Source organism: Sinohyriopsis cumingii, chromosome 3 (assembly GCF_028554795.1).
Source record: "Sinohyriopsis cumingii isolate HCF-2022 chromosome 3, ASM2855479v2, whole genome shotgun sequence".
Classification (NCBI taxonomy): domain Eukaryota; kingdom Metazoa; phylum Mollusca; class Bivalvia; order Unionida; family Unionidae; genus Sinohyriopsis; species Sinohyriopsis cumingii.
The window spans coordinates 66,512,039-66,532,351 of NC_142963.1; positions in this window are offsets into that span (position 1 = coordinate 66,512,039).

Here is a 20,313-nt window from a genome sequence, read left to right on the forward strand (position 1 = left end):
TAGAAGCAAAAATTGCGGTCAGCCTGATTTCTAGATTTCCAAACAAATGATCCTGGAAAATTTCAACTTCTGACATTTCGATACAAAGATCGAAGTTAACATTTTCCTAACAGTCTGTTTGGCTGCTAAATAAAATAAGGTTTAATTAAAAATAACTTCCTCTTCCGACACAGACATTAAAAATCATTGCAGTATAGCGAATTAACAAACACCTGTCCCCATAAATTTAATTAATTGTTCTCCGGTCCAAATTAATGTGCTCGTTTTAGATCGACATAAATTTGCATCCTTACAGAGTTCAGTCCACGTTTCACTCAGCTTTTTAAGCAAGTCACACAGGTACAGCACCCTCCTAGGGCCTTTCCGATTGAACTGGTCTGCTTCATTTGCACACATGGTAGTTTATTTGGTCTTTTGTTTCCTTTTTTACCACTGATTTAGGATGTTCATGAAAACGTTATTTACAATACTGCATACTGTAATTTACCGGCTTACGTTCTTGCCAGATATCTTTTCAAGCTTGACAGCCCTTTCACGATTGGTTTAATAAATATAGAGGCTTTGCAAACGTTGTTTTTCGTTTCTTTCTACATTGTCGATTTTCTAATTGTTCTTCATAAATATTTTGGAAACATCGGTGAAAGCAACAGCAAAATATACATAGAAGTAATATAACTAACAAAGGAAGAAACTCGTGCAAGTATAATCCAACATAGCAAGATTTATCTTTCTTTACTTTTTGTGATTTGGCAGATTCATGTGCAGAGCATTCCCCTCAGTTTTAATGTTTCATCAGTTTGTAGTTTTATAGTAATAAAGTATGTAGTTCAATGAAAATTTGCTTTGATCATATAAATCATAAACTAGGGCACATTTGATCCGAATACAAAGATCACTCATTTGTTTGCGTTGGTTAACAACAACATTGTAATCCTCTCAATTTTGGATGCCATCCTCTACATCCTCATTGAACGTAGACTCCATTTACCCGTTCAAATTTGGTGTATTTTCGTCTTATTGTGCCTGGAGAAATGGTCCTACCATATATTCACATAAATAGCATCATAAAACACTGCAAGTTTCCTCACCAGTTTCTTTCCAAAAAGAACAATCTTTAAAGTTGATGTATTTAGTATTCCTCTGTTCCATACCATTTTGTGATTTGTTAGAGTCACCGTTGAAACATTATATCAACCGCATCTACTGGAGTGTTCATATTTAAAATATCATGTAAGTAATTTTAGTGATAAGGCGTATCAGGATTCTGGAGCAGTTTTTATCCGTATATAATGGCTGTAAATCAATGTTGTTTTCGGTAAGGAAAACTCTACAGCAAGGATGATGATATATTATGTTGTTTTATGCAATAATAAAGGAAAGTGTTCCAGCAATACGTCAATGGCCAGTAGGACAAATGGTGTTTGCATTAATTAATCAATCAGTTCTGCTTTATTGGTTGTGCGTTGCACAGCCGACGCCAAAAACAGTCTTCGCTATTCTAATTTTAAGTAGTGACCCAGCTCGCTCACTGGCAACGCGCTTTATTGAATAGTATATATTACATCAACATTTTATATTCACTATTTCAGTTTGTATTTCACATGTACTGCATTACCCGCCTGCTTTGTGAATGTGTTACAATATTCAGTTTTGGAATATATATGAACAATATATACTTTAATATTGCATCGTTATGCTCTCCACCTGGAGTCCTGAAAATATAGTGTCCATATGGACACAGAACACAATTAATTTTACTATATGTTCTCTACATTTGTTTGTCAGTACTGACCTTTCCACTGTGTGACAATCAATACAAATCATATGTTAATCTAAAATACATTCAAAGATGACTTCACGGTGAAGTTCTTGTCAAAGGTTGACCTGCTCTTTTTTGAGATGCTGGGCTGTCAACATAGCAGCATGTAAACAGAACACAATTTCACTTCCGGATCATCACCAAGGCCTTATTACTCACTGTGCACTGTCGCCGAAATACACACAGACAACAACACCCTGAGCTCCTATTATCAAGAATAAACAGTTACCTTTAAATCCCTACCAAAAAAGCATAAATAAAATTCTTCTATCACCACCAAAATGAGAGAGGATAAAATGTTCTAAAAATAGACTAGAACTGCATTCGTGGGTACTGAACTGGAAGTATTAATTGTGACCCGATTCCATATTGACCGTATTACAAAAATCGAATAAATATGCTTTTTATCAAACGAAAAGAATGCAAAATAGAAACTGGAATAAACAGGTTAACTATACTGTCAAACTGTTGACCAAATGTTAAACTCAGCTTGAAACATTCCATTTTACAAACATTTGCTACCATCACGAATATTATTCATGTTAATATAAAAATATTTTTAATAAAGATAATACTATCTTGCATCAAAATTAAATATCTGGATTATCATATTTTTAAATGTTAAATTTATTGTTTTAGTCGTGTACTTGCTATTAATATTAATATGCCAGTTGCAATTTATTCGGATGTCCAATTGATATTCAAACATTTCGCATATTTAGGGATTATAGGGGAAAATGTGTTATATTTTAAGTAACAATTTTTAACCATACAATTCCTAAATACACAATATATTTATTTCATTTATAGTGCGCTAAATGCAGACAACCACAGCAGAAGTTTTATATTTATGTCCAACAATAGTGAAATGAGTTTCCTTTTGATATAAAATTCAGACGGGTGTTTAAAAATAAGTGGAGTGTTCTGAAACTTGTACAATGTCAGAGATTTCTATACAATCTATAAAGAAAAGTGTATTGAAACTGCAACACCGAGATGCAAAAGCGTAAATACTCGTCCGCTATTGATGAAAGAGCCTTTGGGATTGATATCACACTATAAGAGGTATGCGATCCTGGCGAGGAGAAATAAATTCACATAAAAAATGCACCTATCAACAACGCTTCCGCTTTTGATGCGGAAATACAAAAAATAATCGAAAGTCCTGAAATGACGGAAGGACCTCAAAGAGGATTAAACTACCACACTAGATTAAAATTGAACTTCCATTAAAAATAATAGAGGGGCCTAACTTTACGTAAACAATTAGACCTACCGATGTGCCTCTCATCCCTTCCCCTTCCTAAAGATTAAACCTGAAGCTAAGTATCTAAAGGCAAATATTGACTGAAATATCAGTGTCAGCATCATGTGTGAATTTCTTGAAATGTAAATCAAATATATACTTAGTTGTAAAGAAATGAGTAACAACCGCACTTTCCAAGCCATGCCTCAATGACCAGTTGCAACAAATCCTACCTTTGGACGACAGCGTATAATTTGGTACCTTCCACTATCATCTTTGCACAGCATTGACTATGTACGATTCATTAGTGTGCCCAAAGGGCTTATTCTGAAGCAGATATCTGATTAAACTTTGAAATCCATGAAACATGGGTAAACAAAGGAAAAGAAAAAATATGTTTACCATCCATTTCCTGTTGCCAGAAAGCAAAACGATCAAGGTTCATCGAGCTGACTTTCCACTGGGCGACTTAGCTATGACGCTCAAAGGTAATAAAATATGTGACACTCAGTGGCTGCATATACAGTGAAAATTCGCTATTTTACGACCATTAGGGGACTTAAATAAGGTAGTTACATAAGATGAGTGGTCTAAAAGTCGGGACTCTGCTTTTTGAATCCATCGGGTGGTATGTACGTAGGCATGTGTGCGTGCGTGTATGTATGTATGTATGTATGTATGTATGTATGTATGTTTCATTGTAGACAAAAAATGGCACACAGAAAGTTATCACAATATATTATTCAACATTTTGGGGCCCCATGAGCATGACAGATAACATTAATCAAGGATTATTTTCCTCACATTTTTGAAATATGACGGCCGAAGTCAAGCGGCGTGTGTTGAAGATTGATATAACTTTCAAAGTTCGTAACACCCATTGATAATTTCATGTCTTTATTTTACAGCATAAAATGTGGGCTTTTGCATTGACTCTACATGATGTTTAAGCGCATGTTGGTATTCAAGAAGGAGTGGTAGGGATGGCAAAAGTAGTGTCAAGACACAGCGTCCAAATGGCACACTTCATATCGCGTGCTCACTAATATAATTATGAACAGGGCAACAAATAAATGAACAGGGCAACAACAAAACGAACAGGACAACAAATAAAGTCCTCTTGTCAATAATAATATTCGAGACAGACATGCCATAATGATAAAGTCTTCGATTTAGCTTTAATTTAGAATTTAGTTACTATTCATGCATACGAATGAATGTTAGTATGAATCAGAGATAAATAACAAATACAAGAGCTGAATTTTTAAAACTTAAAATCGGACTCAGAAGCTGTAGATGTAGCTAAGTCGAGCAATGTGAGATGTCCTGTTTGCCAGAAACTTGACATCAACCATGGGACCCCAAACGCTGTCAACTTATTGGCGTTTCGAATCACGATGGAATTCTTTTATAACTCGGTTTTCATATTTGCAAGGGCGAGTATATGATTTAAAACAGCAGATTTGATGTAGTTCACCGTCATTGATAATCTCAGTAATTCTGAAAAACATGGCGATACATCTCTTTGGACAAATTATTCAAGAATTCATCCTTTTCCTTTGTTCAATTTCTTTTAGAAATATGAAAACTTGACATTACAAATACTGGGCGCAGACGACGCAGTATTTACTGAAATGGAATGCTCTAGAAACCAGGAAAGGACAGTGTGCAGTCTGCTTGTTCCCATCGAGAGTTAACGTTTTGTTTGAAACGGCAAAATGTAGACAATGTTAGGGACCCCCTGGCGGCAATCAGGTTGGAAATGATAAAATGATGACTGAAATAACTAAGTTTTGTGGATTTCTTATATCCCTGATGCATTTCGTTTTAAATTCGGTAGGGGTAGTATCAAAAGGCAGGGTATGCGAATACCATATACATGTATACTTATTTATGTCCTTCTTGAAGTTGGACCACTAATTCATTCCCATAAAACGTAATGTTAATATAATAAAATATAAAATAATTTGATTGGCATACAAGCAACTTTATGATAATCAGAGTCATTCTTCAGCCTTGAAAAATAGGGGTTCCACGACATTTTAACAGTCTCGTTCTTGTGTTGTTAGATGGGGATCCACAGGTCTCAACCTAATAACATAGCTTTACACAAAAAGTTCATACCACCAAGAATTCATACATATTTAGTCAGTGTGTAATAAAATACAGGATATAAATAAATAAAATAGGTTCTTGTCAGCATTAATGGAAGCAAACTGAACTAATTTATTAACCAGTGGCTGCATCTCAAAGATTTAGTACTCTATTTTTTCCACACAAGTAGACTGGGTCCTTTCTCTAAAATAATTAGAAGTCCGTGACCCATTCCGAACATCAATTTTTTAATGCATTTTTGCATAATGACAGCTTTAGACACCAATTATGGACTATACTTATTTGGGCGTCACTCTAAGTGCACTAAATGATAATAATGAACATTTATGGAATGCCTTTAGATGATAAGAATCAATGTCGCATTTCATGAATTTGGACCATGTTCATACATTATTAATATACATTAGTGAATAAATGCAGTGATTTCAAGTTTTTCTGCAACGTTTCTTTACATGTGTCTGCTATTCACACTTGCATGCGTGAAATATCCGCCTATAAACATTGTGTAATAAAAGGTGTCAAACTAAACAACAGTCAAATTTATAATATATTTAGAGTATGGCAGTGAATAAAATGTCAACTCTGTAAGTAAACACAGCCATGTTATTTTTGTCTGTTTTTATAAAATGAGAACAAAATGCTCCAGTGTTAGATGAAAAACTTGAAAAATGCTAAATGTTATGAATCAGGAAGAGATGCAACATTAATTTTTGAAAATGATGGAACTTAATTTGAACAAATGTGTTCCCATACATATATCACGATAAACATTAGCAAAATTTCTTTAGTAAATCGCTTTAGTTTGTAATGTTTTACAAAACACAAATTTCAATGATGGACGCAAGACCTGATATCAGGATATGGAGGTCAAATGTCTCTGATAATTCAAATAAGTGCTCGACTCGACTGCCATTATTAGTGTTCTTATAAACAAATTCTGAAAAAAAAATTATAAGAAAGTTCTTAGTAAATCTATGAAAATATCAAGACATGTGATGCTTTGGCAACAAATGAGAGAAAATATAAAACATACCACTCACAATACATTTGTATAATCATGATCAGTTGAAACTAATAGCTTTATATATGCAATATCTGAAATGAATTACTGGAACCAAAACTTAAAAGTCCAAAAAGATCTAAGACTTAAATAATCAATTTCATTTTAATGGCACAAATATCAGATTATCGACGTACGATTAAAAGGAAGAAAACACCTCATTGCATGTACTTATAGTTGTTTAGTTATTGTGCCCACAAGGATTTTATAAAAAAAATTTTTTATGAAAGATGTCATAGACTTCAAAGGACCTAATACTAAAATTATTACCTGTCGATGTAAAACTCAGGCATGTGAAAGACAATACCACTGGTGTGTACAAGGGTATCATTGGTAGATCAAGACTATGTATTATTAATTGAAATATCTGAATGTTCAAATCGGAATCTCAGTCATAAACATTACTTCATGAAGACTGCGATGTAAAACAAAACCTAACGAGAACTGTAAATTTTGATCACTTTAAAAATAAATAAAAGTACCCATTGATCAAACTGGTTTCAAACAATTGCTTGACAATTAAAGTTGATGATGCAAGAGTTGATGTCTGCACCAGTATCACCTGCAATTTTAAGCCACCGGGCACTGATCAATGTTTCGGCGTATACATTCTCAACAATGTTTGATAAAGAGAAAAGAGGCTATATACATCATTTGGAGAGACTATTGAAGAATTCACAATATGAATAGAGCTTACAGCTGGAAAATTCTAAACAAATGAAGAATGACTGATTCATTACAAGGAATTGATTAAAACTGCGGAGGTTTGTTAAACGCCCGGCTATCTACAATTTAAATCGCAGCTTGAAGGTATTAAGGAAATTGTCCCGCATATAAACGATGACATCACACTGATTCGCTGCTGTTATTATGTACATAATAGATAAGGTACATGAGCAGCATTTAATAACAACAGTAATTATTTATATCAAATTTTATTTTTAATACATCGCTTGCAAATTTGTATTTTTTTAAAAATTATATCCCGCTGTATCAACTTTGTTGTAACATTATGTTCGAAATGCATTTAATAAAGATGAAAATTACAGCTCACACGGTGATTATTCATCGTTTCTTGAATAATGATCATGCTATTATTATTTTGTTAAACACGTTAACACAATATCTTAATTGAATATTTAAATCACACTGAAAAGTAATCAGCCACTGCGTGCCTTTGATTATGTTCAGCTATTGCACTGAAATCCTAAGCGAGATCATCAATGCATGCAACACGATTAGTCGTGCTTGTGTAAATCCAATAAAAAGGATGTTTCGGTTGTTCTCATAGCGGGCTATTTGTTGCATCGAAGCCCTCAAATCCAATGGCACAATTGTCAGAAGCTAGTGTGCATCTTCGCTAGCCAGGGGTAGACGATCCACGTCGATCCCGTGCATGTGTTGCAAGCTAGAACAGTAAACAGTATTTGCCTCTCCACAACCAAAAGAAACGGATCCAGTCAGATTTAGCGTTAAGGCAGTTGTGAAAAGTCAAAGCAGCCTCACTAGACAACGACACATGTCTCGTGTAAATTTCGCCAATTTAAACGTTGAAATACGTGGTGGACGTCATGGAAGCCGCTATATCAAAAACGTAAAGTAAGAAACTCTTTGATTTGTCAATTACTTGTACCTGCTATAAATAGTAACTTTTCATTCGCAAAACAAGAATTGTTCAAAACATTAATTTTGGCCAGCTATATGTGCAAAGGATAGATGTGGAAAAGTTTTGAGAAATATGATTTTTTTGTGGAATATGATATATTTATTCACTCGATTACTTATCTGTATATAAGGAATAATTATTATGTCGTTTGTAATAATTACTGATTATTTCCCGAGGAAGCTGGCGACATGTTTATTTTGAAGACCTCCGTTCATTAAACCATCTGCCGTACAACATTATCATACCGAACCATTTGAAATGAACAAAATCATTTTTGGTCTTATAGCATGTCAGAGGCTGCTTAATCCCTTCAAATACATGATAGGTAACTCTAGGTAAGGTACTGATAAGTTGTCTCCGAAATATCAGCAGAGCTCTTAGAGGAAGGAAAGACGCTTCCTACCCTTTCTTATCCTGTTAGAGGTTGTCAAATAGGAACGTAAAATTGGGCATAAAAGTCGATATTGATCATCCCTAGTGCTGATGCGATTGAGACTGGGGACCTGCTTTTGTGGAGTAAAGCTTCAAGAGACACACTCACAACAGCATGGAGATCCAGTTTTACGTCGCGACCAATGGGTTAAGAACCCCTTAACAAGGGGTTTAGTACTCGTGAAAGGGGTCAGAATTGGATATGTTTTGCCACTTGAGTCTTTAATTACACCAGCTGGTTCTCAGACGTGTGAGACAAACACCTCGCGAATTATTTGCACAATTGTATAAAATGATTCCTATGTTCACTTCCGTAAGATAGAACAAATTCAAAACGTGTTGGCACAATCTACACCCATGTGACTATCACCCTGTAAAAGTGTGTGTGTGTGTGTGTGTGTGTGTTATTTGGATTTTTAACGTAGCCTTAACAATTTTTCAGTCATAAGGCTACGGTATCTGCAGTGTGACAGTTTATAATGATGTCTTGCAATGGGGTATCATGCCACAGACATGTAGCTTGATGTTCCACCCAGTCACATTATCCTGACACCAGGCCGACCAGTCCAAACATTAACCTCTTAATGCTGAGCGCCAAGCGAGGCAGCTGTTAGTATCATTTTTTATAAGTCTTCGGTATAATCGGCTGGGATTCGAACATGCAACCTGGCGCACCTGAGGGAGACGCTAAAACCACTTGGACACAGGATCAGTCTGTAAAGCTTTAACGTTGCAAGAAGAGTTGAAAGGAAATCGCACAAGTGTCTGTCTCTAACCGAGTCAGAAGGAGTTAACAGACATTGCATAAGCACTACATACGAACGGATATCACCACGCTTCTTCTATGTCTTTTAAGTGAGATATTGTTACAGATTGAATGATGGGGTTTTAACGTTGTTTTGTACAAGTTTGTTTGATGGGAGAGTGGGTTGCAGATGTTTTCTTGACAAATTAACAATTTTGGAGGGATGTATCTTGGTTTAAAAAGGTACAAAAATCACGGCCAGAACTTTTTAGGGTTATGTCGTGTAAAAATACAATTGAAAATTATGGTGGACCATACTAGTGATTTGGGAATGGGGTGGTTAAAATGGATAAAACCAGTTTATAACCGGGTATGTGACATACACTTTTGTATACTACTGGGGAATTTCATATTCCATGCAGGAAGAATACATTCATTATAAACTGACGATCAGTTCAGCTGAGATGAGGCACATTGAACATTGTCAACAATATATGTGACTCTATATCAACACCTGATACATTTGCGTAACGTAAACAATATTTCTACATCAAGAAATACGCTGCAACTTAAACAGCGAGAATTATGAGATTTCCGCTAAGCACTAATATTAAATCCCTTTCACTGTTGAAGCACAAGTTTAAATGAACATCAAAGGGGTTGGACAAATGAAATATGTAGAAGAAGCATGTAGGAGAAGGGTTCTGAATCATCACTGTGTGAGACAAGCATGTGGTATGGGGGCCCCGAGTAGCCGAGTGGTCTAAAGCGCTCTCTGTTACGGATCACTGCCATCTCACCTCTGTCTGCGTGGGTTCGAATCTAGGATTCGGCTAATGTGGGTATGTGAGAAAGCTTGCCAGTAGCTTCTCGTGGGTCGGTGGTTCTTCCCGGAGTTTTACCGTGTTCTTCCTCCACCATTAATACTGGCCGCCATGCATAGCCTATCATGTGCTGAAAAATGGCGTTAAACCCCACAACAACAACAACAACAACAGCATGTGGTATGACACCAATGTAACGCAAAATATATCTACAAAGAAACGAATTCCATAATTTTCAATTACAAAGTAATCATGTGGAGGTACAATGGATACAAAACCAGTTCTAATTATTTATGCCCAACATGTCAATGCCATAGACTGGGAACCTGTTTTAGACTTATAGAATTAAATTATTTTCTATTGCTTTCCGTACTTTTAGCATATATATATATATATATATATATATATATATATATATATATATATATATATATATATATATATATATATATATACACTCAGATAGAGAATTACAAATATACACCAGACAGAATGGTTTTAATTTAATACAAATAATACTATCGTACGGGTTCGACAATTTTTAATTCGTACTCTGCAGAGATTCGAACCCAGGTCCGGGTAAATGGCACCCATTGCCTTGCCTGCAAACGCCAGTTCATATTCCACCACGACTAAGCACACATCACCAAGCAATGAAACGACTGATATAAACATGTTCATCCCTTTAAGATATCAGATTAGCTTAATATGCATCCTAAATTGTCAACATTTCAGATATGATGTAAATGCAGATTTCCTTAAAACTTTTTCCCCACATAAATGCATGCGTGTTCTGTGGTTTACTTGTTTTCTTACAGCATAAAAAGAGGCAGCTCAGCTGGAGAGCGTCGGACTCGTATTCTCGAGTCGCGGGATCGATTCCCTGAATAGACCTTTTGGAAGGTCACTTTGTTCCCATTTCCTCTTCATGTTATGATAACTAATGTGCAAAAAGTACCATTACAATCTTCCAACCATATTCAAAAGAAATTATCTTCCTAAAATACCGGTACAGCTCCTTTATTTCTTGTAAATATATTAGTCTCCATAAATAAGGATTACGATCTTCATTCTTATATCTACGGTAATCGATTGGGCCAGACATGTCGACAACCTGTTGGTTCTTGTGAGATAGGCAAGAACCAATCGAATACCTTCCAGGTTAGTGGAAACCTTGTGAGTTTCACAATTTTAAGAAACTGATCTTCTATTATAGACCTTATTCAAGCCTCGCTTGCGAAACTTTTAAAATGAGGCTAATAACGTATACAGCGATAACCCTGTCCCGTACTCATCAATCAAGATTTCGTCCAACACAGGCCTCGGGGATCACGTCGTGGTAGTTACATGATTATCGGAACTGTTACTTCGTCGTAGTGAAAACTTTGAAATGTTTTGGGAAAGAAAAGATAAGTTTAACTGCTAGAGACACCAAAACAAATTAAAACAAATACTTGCCAAAGTTTTACTTCATGGAAACATACCCGTATAACCAAATATGGCGCCGGTTGTAAAATATATATAGAAGAAAAGTCAGTTAAATTTAATGATGGTAATAAATTAAAAGTTAAACAGGATAGAAATTGTAATTTTAATAATGTGATTTAAACATGGATATGGTTGAAATGTGAAGTCTTAACCATGGATCATTCGAAAAATGAACGCGAGTCTAAGTACATCGTCACCACAAAAGAGCAGAAAATTTCGAATTATGAAAAGTTAATAAGCATGTACAACTATTGAGAAGGAAACTTAAAAGTCTTTTTTTAAATACCAATAATGACTATTTAAGGCAAGAAAAGAAACCACATTTCATTAGCTCTCTGCTGCAAGACCTGAATAGTTTTAGCTAATTATCCCATATTCACGGAAATTAGTACGTGTATAGGATAATAAAAATACGTTTGTGGACTTTGCTATGAAATAATTACAAATGGACTTTATAGGGGAAAAAGTGCACAGAGACATTTCGTAGAATTTAAAATGTACGTAAGATAGCCTTTGGGAATAAGTGTTCTTTATATGAAGTGTCCACTAAAGCCGACTTCGACATATGGACCTAAATCACTCAACTAATTATACACTGTTACAATCCATCCTAAAATTGCACCTATCCCTATATCGTCAATTAACAACCACGATTTGCACATTTGATATTTAAATATTCAAAATCATCCCTTTGACTATTAGATACAGTATTTGAACAATAACGTTTATTTAAGACACATTCTCGTAAAGGAATGATATCAGTACTTCGAATCTACATGGCAGGACTGCAGCTATTTTCTCAGTGTGTGACCCCTTCTCCCCCACTCCCCGCCAAACACCAGCCTTTGTATGGCATACTTCATACTTTGAGCCAGTGAAGAAATACTTTCATCACTCAAGGTATAAAGCCTATTATAATTTTTTTTGAGAATTTTTATACCGACTAGAATGAATTTCTGAAAAATAATCGATTTTGAATTGAACGTGATTTTTGTAATGACTGTTTTTCAACCACTTTATTTACTATGACCTGGGATTGGATAGAGAGAGAGCGTATCCTTACACCAGGCCGACCAGTCCTAACACTAACATTTTAATGCTGAGCCACAAGCAAGGCAGGTGCTTACATACATTTTCGGTTGTTGTAAAACATACACCAACTTGAGACAGCCTATCCTTCCGATATCGTTGCATGTCTTACACTTGTGTGGCTTATTTTGTGCTTATATGATAGAAATAATACTACGGAATTCATATGTTTTGACAATTTGTGTCCTGCTTGTTTTATGTCTGAGAAAGACGGTCTGATGTACTCTCTATCTGATAGCTGCTTCCTATAGAACTTCAGACCTTTTCGTTGAAAAGTTATACCTTTAAAGGTCTATAGTTATCTAGGGAGCAATCGTTTTATGCTGCTATTCCAACAAATCCACCCTTCAGGTATAAGGGTGCCAACTGTACAACCCCGGGTGAGCGGAACTTAAAGTGTAGGGAAAATTGTATTAAAAAACAAACAACACTTGCTGTGATTGGTGCATTATGTAAGAGTTGTACTTTCTGTTTGGTTTTAAAAAAAGTCGAGCCTCTTGGCAATATGTAAGATGATGTTAATTCATATCTATATCATATTTTGTATTTTTTATGATTCAAAACAAAAATGTGGTACACATGGCTGAAAATATGTCTGTTGTGACTAGATAACTCCTACCCCTGTCTAATTCCAGCAAAGTTATCTCTCTTAAATGCAATGTAGTACCTGGTTTTGTGCTTGTAAAATTGACAATCTAACATTGTTCTCTATGACAGTGTGTGACATGCATGCTGATGTAGGATAGATAGTATATTTATTTCACAAAACATTAGCATTGAGGTCTATGGGAAAACAATTGGTACCGTGAAACCTCCAATCAGATGTGAAATGTGTCTCGAGCTTTCAGTTACATGACAAATCCGCGACCGTTCGTTACTGCACATACTGATTAAAATTTTAATAAAGAACAGCAGATGAATTATGCTTGTGTGTGCGTGCGTGTGCCTTGTTTTCTTTTTGTTTGTTTTGTTTATATACATGTTTTATTCTTTTTTTAATCTGTGAAGAAATCGAACCAGAAAATTACATTTAAACAATAACGAAAAAACAACTTCGAATATAAATTATCAATAAGCCTTTTTTGGCGAATCTTTCTCTGTATCCATTTTAGCCGGCATTGTTTACCACATTTGTCTCATCATATAAAACCATAATAATACACAAGAAGTAAACCACACCCCTACTTATGATTATAAATATGTGCACTGTTTATCAGTTACAAATGTAAATTTAAAAAGAAAATTTTCAGGAAGGTTTTTACACACATGCTATTGAAAATGAGATATATCGACCCTTTACTGAATGTGGATTACAATGTACCATGCCCCGTATGGCTAAATTGACGGGACAAAACCCCCATCCAACCCAAAAAGTTAAAAAAATTTAAAAATATTTCACCATGAGCCATTTTGCTTTACATTACCGTGTTACATTATGGTATGGAAAAAATCCATTAAGAAGGAAATAGACAGTACACCTCTGTACTAGCAATGTTTACATCCCTAAAACTTCCCGTAAGTGAATGTTTTTTTCTTCAATTTTATGTGGCAAGCCTTTACAAACCACACGCTAACGAGCTTTTCCTCTCACACATGTGCACAAATATACACACATATGTGCAAATATACGCACATATGCACAAATTTACACCAGTATACATAATTGTATACAAATATAAACACATGTGCACAAATATACACACATATGTAAAAATATACAAACATATGTGCAAATGTAAATGCATATGCAAGGTATAAACACAAATATACACACATATGTAAAAATATAAAAACATATGTGCAAATATAAACACATATGCAAGTTATAAACATATGTACACAAATAAAAACACATGCACAAATATACAAGCATAATCCTCATGTTCTCAATTGTCTTAATTCAATTGTGTGATGTTAAATGGTAAGTTGTTATCCACCTTCTCTCAAAACAAGTACGGCTCGCACGTACTTGTATCATTTATCTTTGCGATTCTTGTTGGGTAAAAAAAAATTGGCTTACACTATGTAAGTGTTGTTGTTGTTGTGGGTGTTTAACGCCTTTTTCAGCACAAATTAGGCTATACATGGCGGTCGGTATAACTGAGGAAACCCGGGGAAGGACCATGGACCCACGACAAGCTACTGGCATGCTTTCTCACATACCCACATTGGTCGAGCCCGTGACTTGAAGCCACACAGAGAGAGATGAGACGGCAGTGATTCGTAGTGGTGAGCGCTTGAGATCATTCGGCCACTCGGGGCCCCCGATGTCAGAGAATGATAACTCATATTATTTTAAAGTACTGATACAAAAGAACTTAAAGTGAAGCATTATTATTATAGTAAAGATTACTGTCCAAGATAGTCCTAAATGAAACAAACAGGTGTTTGCATAATCGTTTATGTACATACTTGTAAAACGTATAAAACGGTCAATCAGATATGTGTGCATGATTTGGTACATTTTTATGTACATGTAAATAGAAAGACTTTAAATGTTAGAATTTTGACATAAAACAGTCAGAGTGTTGATATTTATAAATTCGCCCTGGGGCACGCGGTTTTCCTCTTACAGAGGAGCGTGCATATATTACAAAAATATGTACATTTCCACTCAGATGAACCAACTGGAGAAAATGCTCGCAGTTTTATAATTTTTCTGTTGAGCAGTGAATGTACTCCTGCTGGGGTTTGTGACTTAGAACATACCAAAGACTTCTTGAGGGAAACACTGAGAAGGCACAATACAGATGAAGTTATGAGGGTAGAGTACATGTGATTTCATCATTTACATTATGTTATGAGGGTAGGGTAAATGTGATTGTATCATTTACATTATTTTATGAGGGTAGATAGAGTACATGTGATTACATCATTGACGTTACGTTATTGGTGTAGGTTACACGTGATTGTGTCATTATACATTACGTTATGAGTGCAGGGTACATGAGATTGTATCATTTACATTATGTTATGAGAATAGGGTACATGTGATAGTATTATTTACATTATGTTCTTTATATATTATATTACTATATTGCCTTTATTTCCAAAAACAAAAAAATATATATAAAAGACCCAGATATATTCTTAAACTTAGGATGAAAGCGATAGTGAATATCATCAATGGAATGAATTTTTTTGGTTGGTATTAATATCAGAGACAAAAAAAAACTGCACTCAATCAATATATTTTTGTAAAAGACGAGTACATTTGGATAATGAGCAGAGTTTTTACAATGTTGAAACCTGTTTCAATTATTTTGAAAAATAATCAGCCATGGAAATATCAAAAGTTGACTATTGTACACCATTCTCTTAATAGTCATTTTCTTGTAAGAAAATAAAATGTTTACTTTTTATTAGCGTGTACGTCCCGTAAAAAATTCTGGTAATTTGTAATACAGTTAATATACATTTGATCCAGTGCAAAAGTTAAAGAACAATGGCTTTTTACATCAGAGTCTAAGTACAAGCCGTAAGATGCAACTAATCTTTAAAACTGAATCATTTCGTCTTTATCAACAAACAAACCTTAAAAGTTTTTGATGGAAACGTGAGACAGATTGGGGTAAGGGGATGAAGGGGAGAAAGAGCGAGTACTTTTGTATGCCTTTTAAACACTCCCAACAGTCTTTGTCATCCCCAATGGAACCATTCTCTCCCTTTTGGAAAAAGCTAAAAGGAATGTCTAAAAATACAAGTAAAAATAAATAACAACCACATCTTCGTTCGAATATGGATTAGTCAATTTCCAGGAAAGTACAGTTAGGACAAAATCAGCAAAAAAAATGTCAAGTTCTGAAGTTTTAAGACATATAAAGAAGTTACAGCCTCTTGACTATATTTGTAACAGTGATTACCTAGTTAAGACTGGTTCGTTATGACATTAAAAAGCATATAAATTTCTGGAACAAAATCAAAATAACAGAGAAGAAAAACACACATTTAGCAATAACTTGTTTTCCCTAAAAAATCAACCCTTATTTGACTAACAGTCTACTAAATACTCTCTCTCTCTCTCTCTCTCTCAGAAATAAAAACTAATTTATGGATGATGTTGTAAAAATGTAAGTATGATCTTCATAATCTTTCTAACATGTTAGTATCATATTAGATCCGTGAAATATCATTACTTTTATTTTCAAATACAAATTAGATTCAGATGCAGTTGGTTGGATATCTCTTGAGTGAATAATTTAAGGTGTAGAAAACTTGTGGTGAACCTACTCAAAAACAAGCACTAGTCCATCCTTAAGCTTGGTATTGACTAAGGCTTATACAGTATCGATAAAAATCCTGAAATCGTCTACTTCCGCATGTTTGACCAGTCATCAATATTAAAACTGATTTATTGATTTTTATGTCGTATCAAATGCATCCATCTAGTCGAATCACCTTTGATTATTTACACTAGTGTTATCTATATACATTACTGTTATCAACGAATATACGCAATTTAGGTAGTAGCACATGTACGTACGTACGTACGTATGTATGTATGTATGTATGTATGTATGTATGTATGTATGTATGTGTGTATGTATGTATACATATGTATGTATGTATGTATGTATGCATGCATGTATGTATGTATGTATGTATGTATGTATGTATGTATGTTCCCATCTATCTACCTAGAGAATTTAATGAGAATGGTTAGAGCATTAAAGATCGTTCCTGTCAAGTATTAAGTCTTGTCATCTATAAAACATTTACATGTCTTCGTCGATTTTCACAAGCGTTATAGCTTAATTAGTTACGCACCTATTTGACTTGGTCTGAATATACATGTGTTTGATCATCTGCCTTGTCAATCAATTAGTCTCTCTCTCTCTCTATCTCTCTCACTCACTCACTCACACACACACACACACACACACACGCACATACAAAAATCGAGATTAAGTAATCTAAATACGATCGCTTTGTTTATTTTTGGGACAAATATGTGCATGTTATGGGAACGTCATAAAGAAAAATATTTTTTTTACTGACACCGAAGTTTTCCGTTTAATTTTAGGACTATCTTATATTGGAATTATACATAGTAACCTTTTTATTGTATACTCTCTTTGAAGAAGTTCTCAGAAGTTAACAAATATGAAAGATCTTATTCTTTTTAAAAAATTATCTTCAAAAACAAAAACCTTTCGGATTTTTTTTTATCTCTACAGAAACATAATTGTTTCGCATCATTTGTCTGTATGCAAATTTACGGAAAAACAGCACATTTAGTCAGACTTGGTTATGTAACTAAATGCTTCCGATTGTGTCAAGGTATTGATACCTGATGATATACCTCAATGAGGACAGAAGCTCTAATATTATTCAGACAAAACAAAACGGACTATTTCATAGAGTTTGTGTTTATGAACATCGAATGATATTGAAATAGTGCACTGTCATATTAAAAAAAAAACCTGGATGAAATACGAATTACACGGCAGGTAACTGACTTCCAAGTATTTGAATGATATTCTTATTCCTGATGGTTACACGATTTAATATGCCAAGATAAACCACGTAAGGCTATATCAATATCCAGTTATCAAGCACACGTGAACCTAATTCATGTATATTGTCAACAGTTCGCTTTTCTGGATAATAAGTTGAAAATGTGACTAATATATATATTTCAGATCAAAGATTACGCATGAAGTATCCGCTGGCAGTAGAATTTCCGGTGAATAAGTTCAATACGTAGCTATCTTCAAAGATATTTTCGATTAGATCAAAGATTACATCTCAAATACCCTCTGGCAATTTGAAAGTTTTAAAAAAGTATTGTAATAAACCTAAAGCATGCGATATTTGTATTTACGTCTCCGTTATGGCTTTGCTAGATTTTAGCGATTGCTTGTTGTCTATGGGGGACTCGGTGTTGGGAGGATATTTCTCAAACTGAGTAATTAACCAATTTATAGGATCAGTCGTCATGTACAGTATTGCTAGCAATTATCGTAGGATGGATTAGTAGCTCTTCCGTAATTTCTTAACCTAAGGAATTCTCATCATATTGTAATGTCTACGTGTTTAGTAATTGGAGATCGGAATAAGTATTTGTCTTAGATGCTGGGTCGTATTTCGTGGTGCATTCCGCAAAATACGAATATTAGCTTGGAATTGCTGGCTGGTGGGTCATACAAATGTAAAGCAAGAAACACAGTGTAAGTGTGTGAAACTTGAGCTTCTTAGTGTGTGGTTATTAGGTGATTAGATGTAAATTATTTGTACTATTTGCGCGTTTAAGAGCCCTTCAGATGACAACGACTTGTTTAAATGACAGCTGCCTGCCATTACTGATATTTTGGATGTACTTTTTGTGGCGGGATGTATGGGCAGGAGGAGAGTGTGTTGTGTTTGTCTTTTTGTATAGTGTATGTTTTGATGCATATGCTCAAATACAAATTATGTCAGCTCATATGCAAGGTACTTATTAAACATATTTTATAACAAAACAGAAATATGACTTTTTTTCCTTCCAAACCTGAGATATTATACCTCCCGATAGCACTAGAGTCTCAAGATATGTGCTATATGTCTGATTATGCAGATCCTATTTTACTGCATGGTTTATATATATATATATATATATATATATATATATATATATATATATATATATATATATATATATATATAATACTTCTATTAGAGCCATAATCATATAAGCATGTACAATTTTGTAATTTCGGCGTTTTCTTTTGTGTCTATTGTTTGTCTTATTTGTATCTGTTTCGTTATTTTGTCATTGACAAAGGTTCAGTGAGAGTCAAAAGAGCGCTTTGTAGTTACAAAATTGTTTTGTACTGTATATAGTTTATATTCAGCTATCCATACAATCATTCAACCATCCTACTCATCTTCCATCCAGTCATCAATCAATCAATGAAAAAAGCAAGCAAACAATCAGCGAATCAATTTAATCAGTCTATCGAACTATCTTTATACCCACCTACCCAGTCTGTCTGTCTATCTATCTATCTATCTATTGGCTTGTCTGCCTGTCTATTTATAAACTATCCATCCATTTGTCGTGCAAATTTCAATTTTTTGGACATACCAAAAAGTACCTTCCTCCCTATTAAACGAGAAAGAATTGTAGGATGGTAAATCAACGTTTTTGGGAGAAAATAACTAATTAAACCCTATATACTTCTTTTTCAGAAACACAAATCGAATTGTTTTGATTTTTTGCTCTCCAAGACTTTGGTGTTTGTGATATTGTACCTAAATCTGCCATGGCGCTCAGTTGGACAAGGTAAAACATATTCCTCCTTATTCTCATAAACAACATCACCACCACCAACATTACCCCATAACTAATTCTACTTCTAACAATACTACAATAAGGATAATGGCGAAGATGAATGATGTGCATGTAATTTGCTGTAAAGCATGGAGTAAGCAGATAATATTCGATTGCTCAGATGGAAGTGATAAACGCAGGCTACATAATGCTAAAAAGTACTTGCGTGCGAGCATGCGCGCGAGCGTGTATGTATTTATTGTCCTTAATGACGACATCCACTGAGCCATGTCGTCTATGTGATATAAAAGAATTAGTGTGTTTTCTTTTTATTTAACTTTAACGTCTCCTTGCTCTCTACCTCCACGGTTTAATTCATTACTTGCTACTTATATTTGAGAAATACTTAATTACACGGATAAAAACAAATGGACAAGAGGGCAAGATTATATACAGAAATCTAGTGGAGTTCATATAGCTGACTGTTGAATTCAGCTTGCCATGATATCGAGTTTTCACGCACCTCGATTCCTAACTTGCGACTTTGTTTCAACCTTTTATGTGATGAGCGTATGTC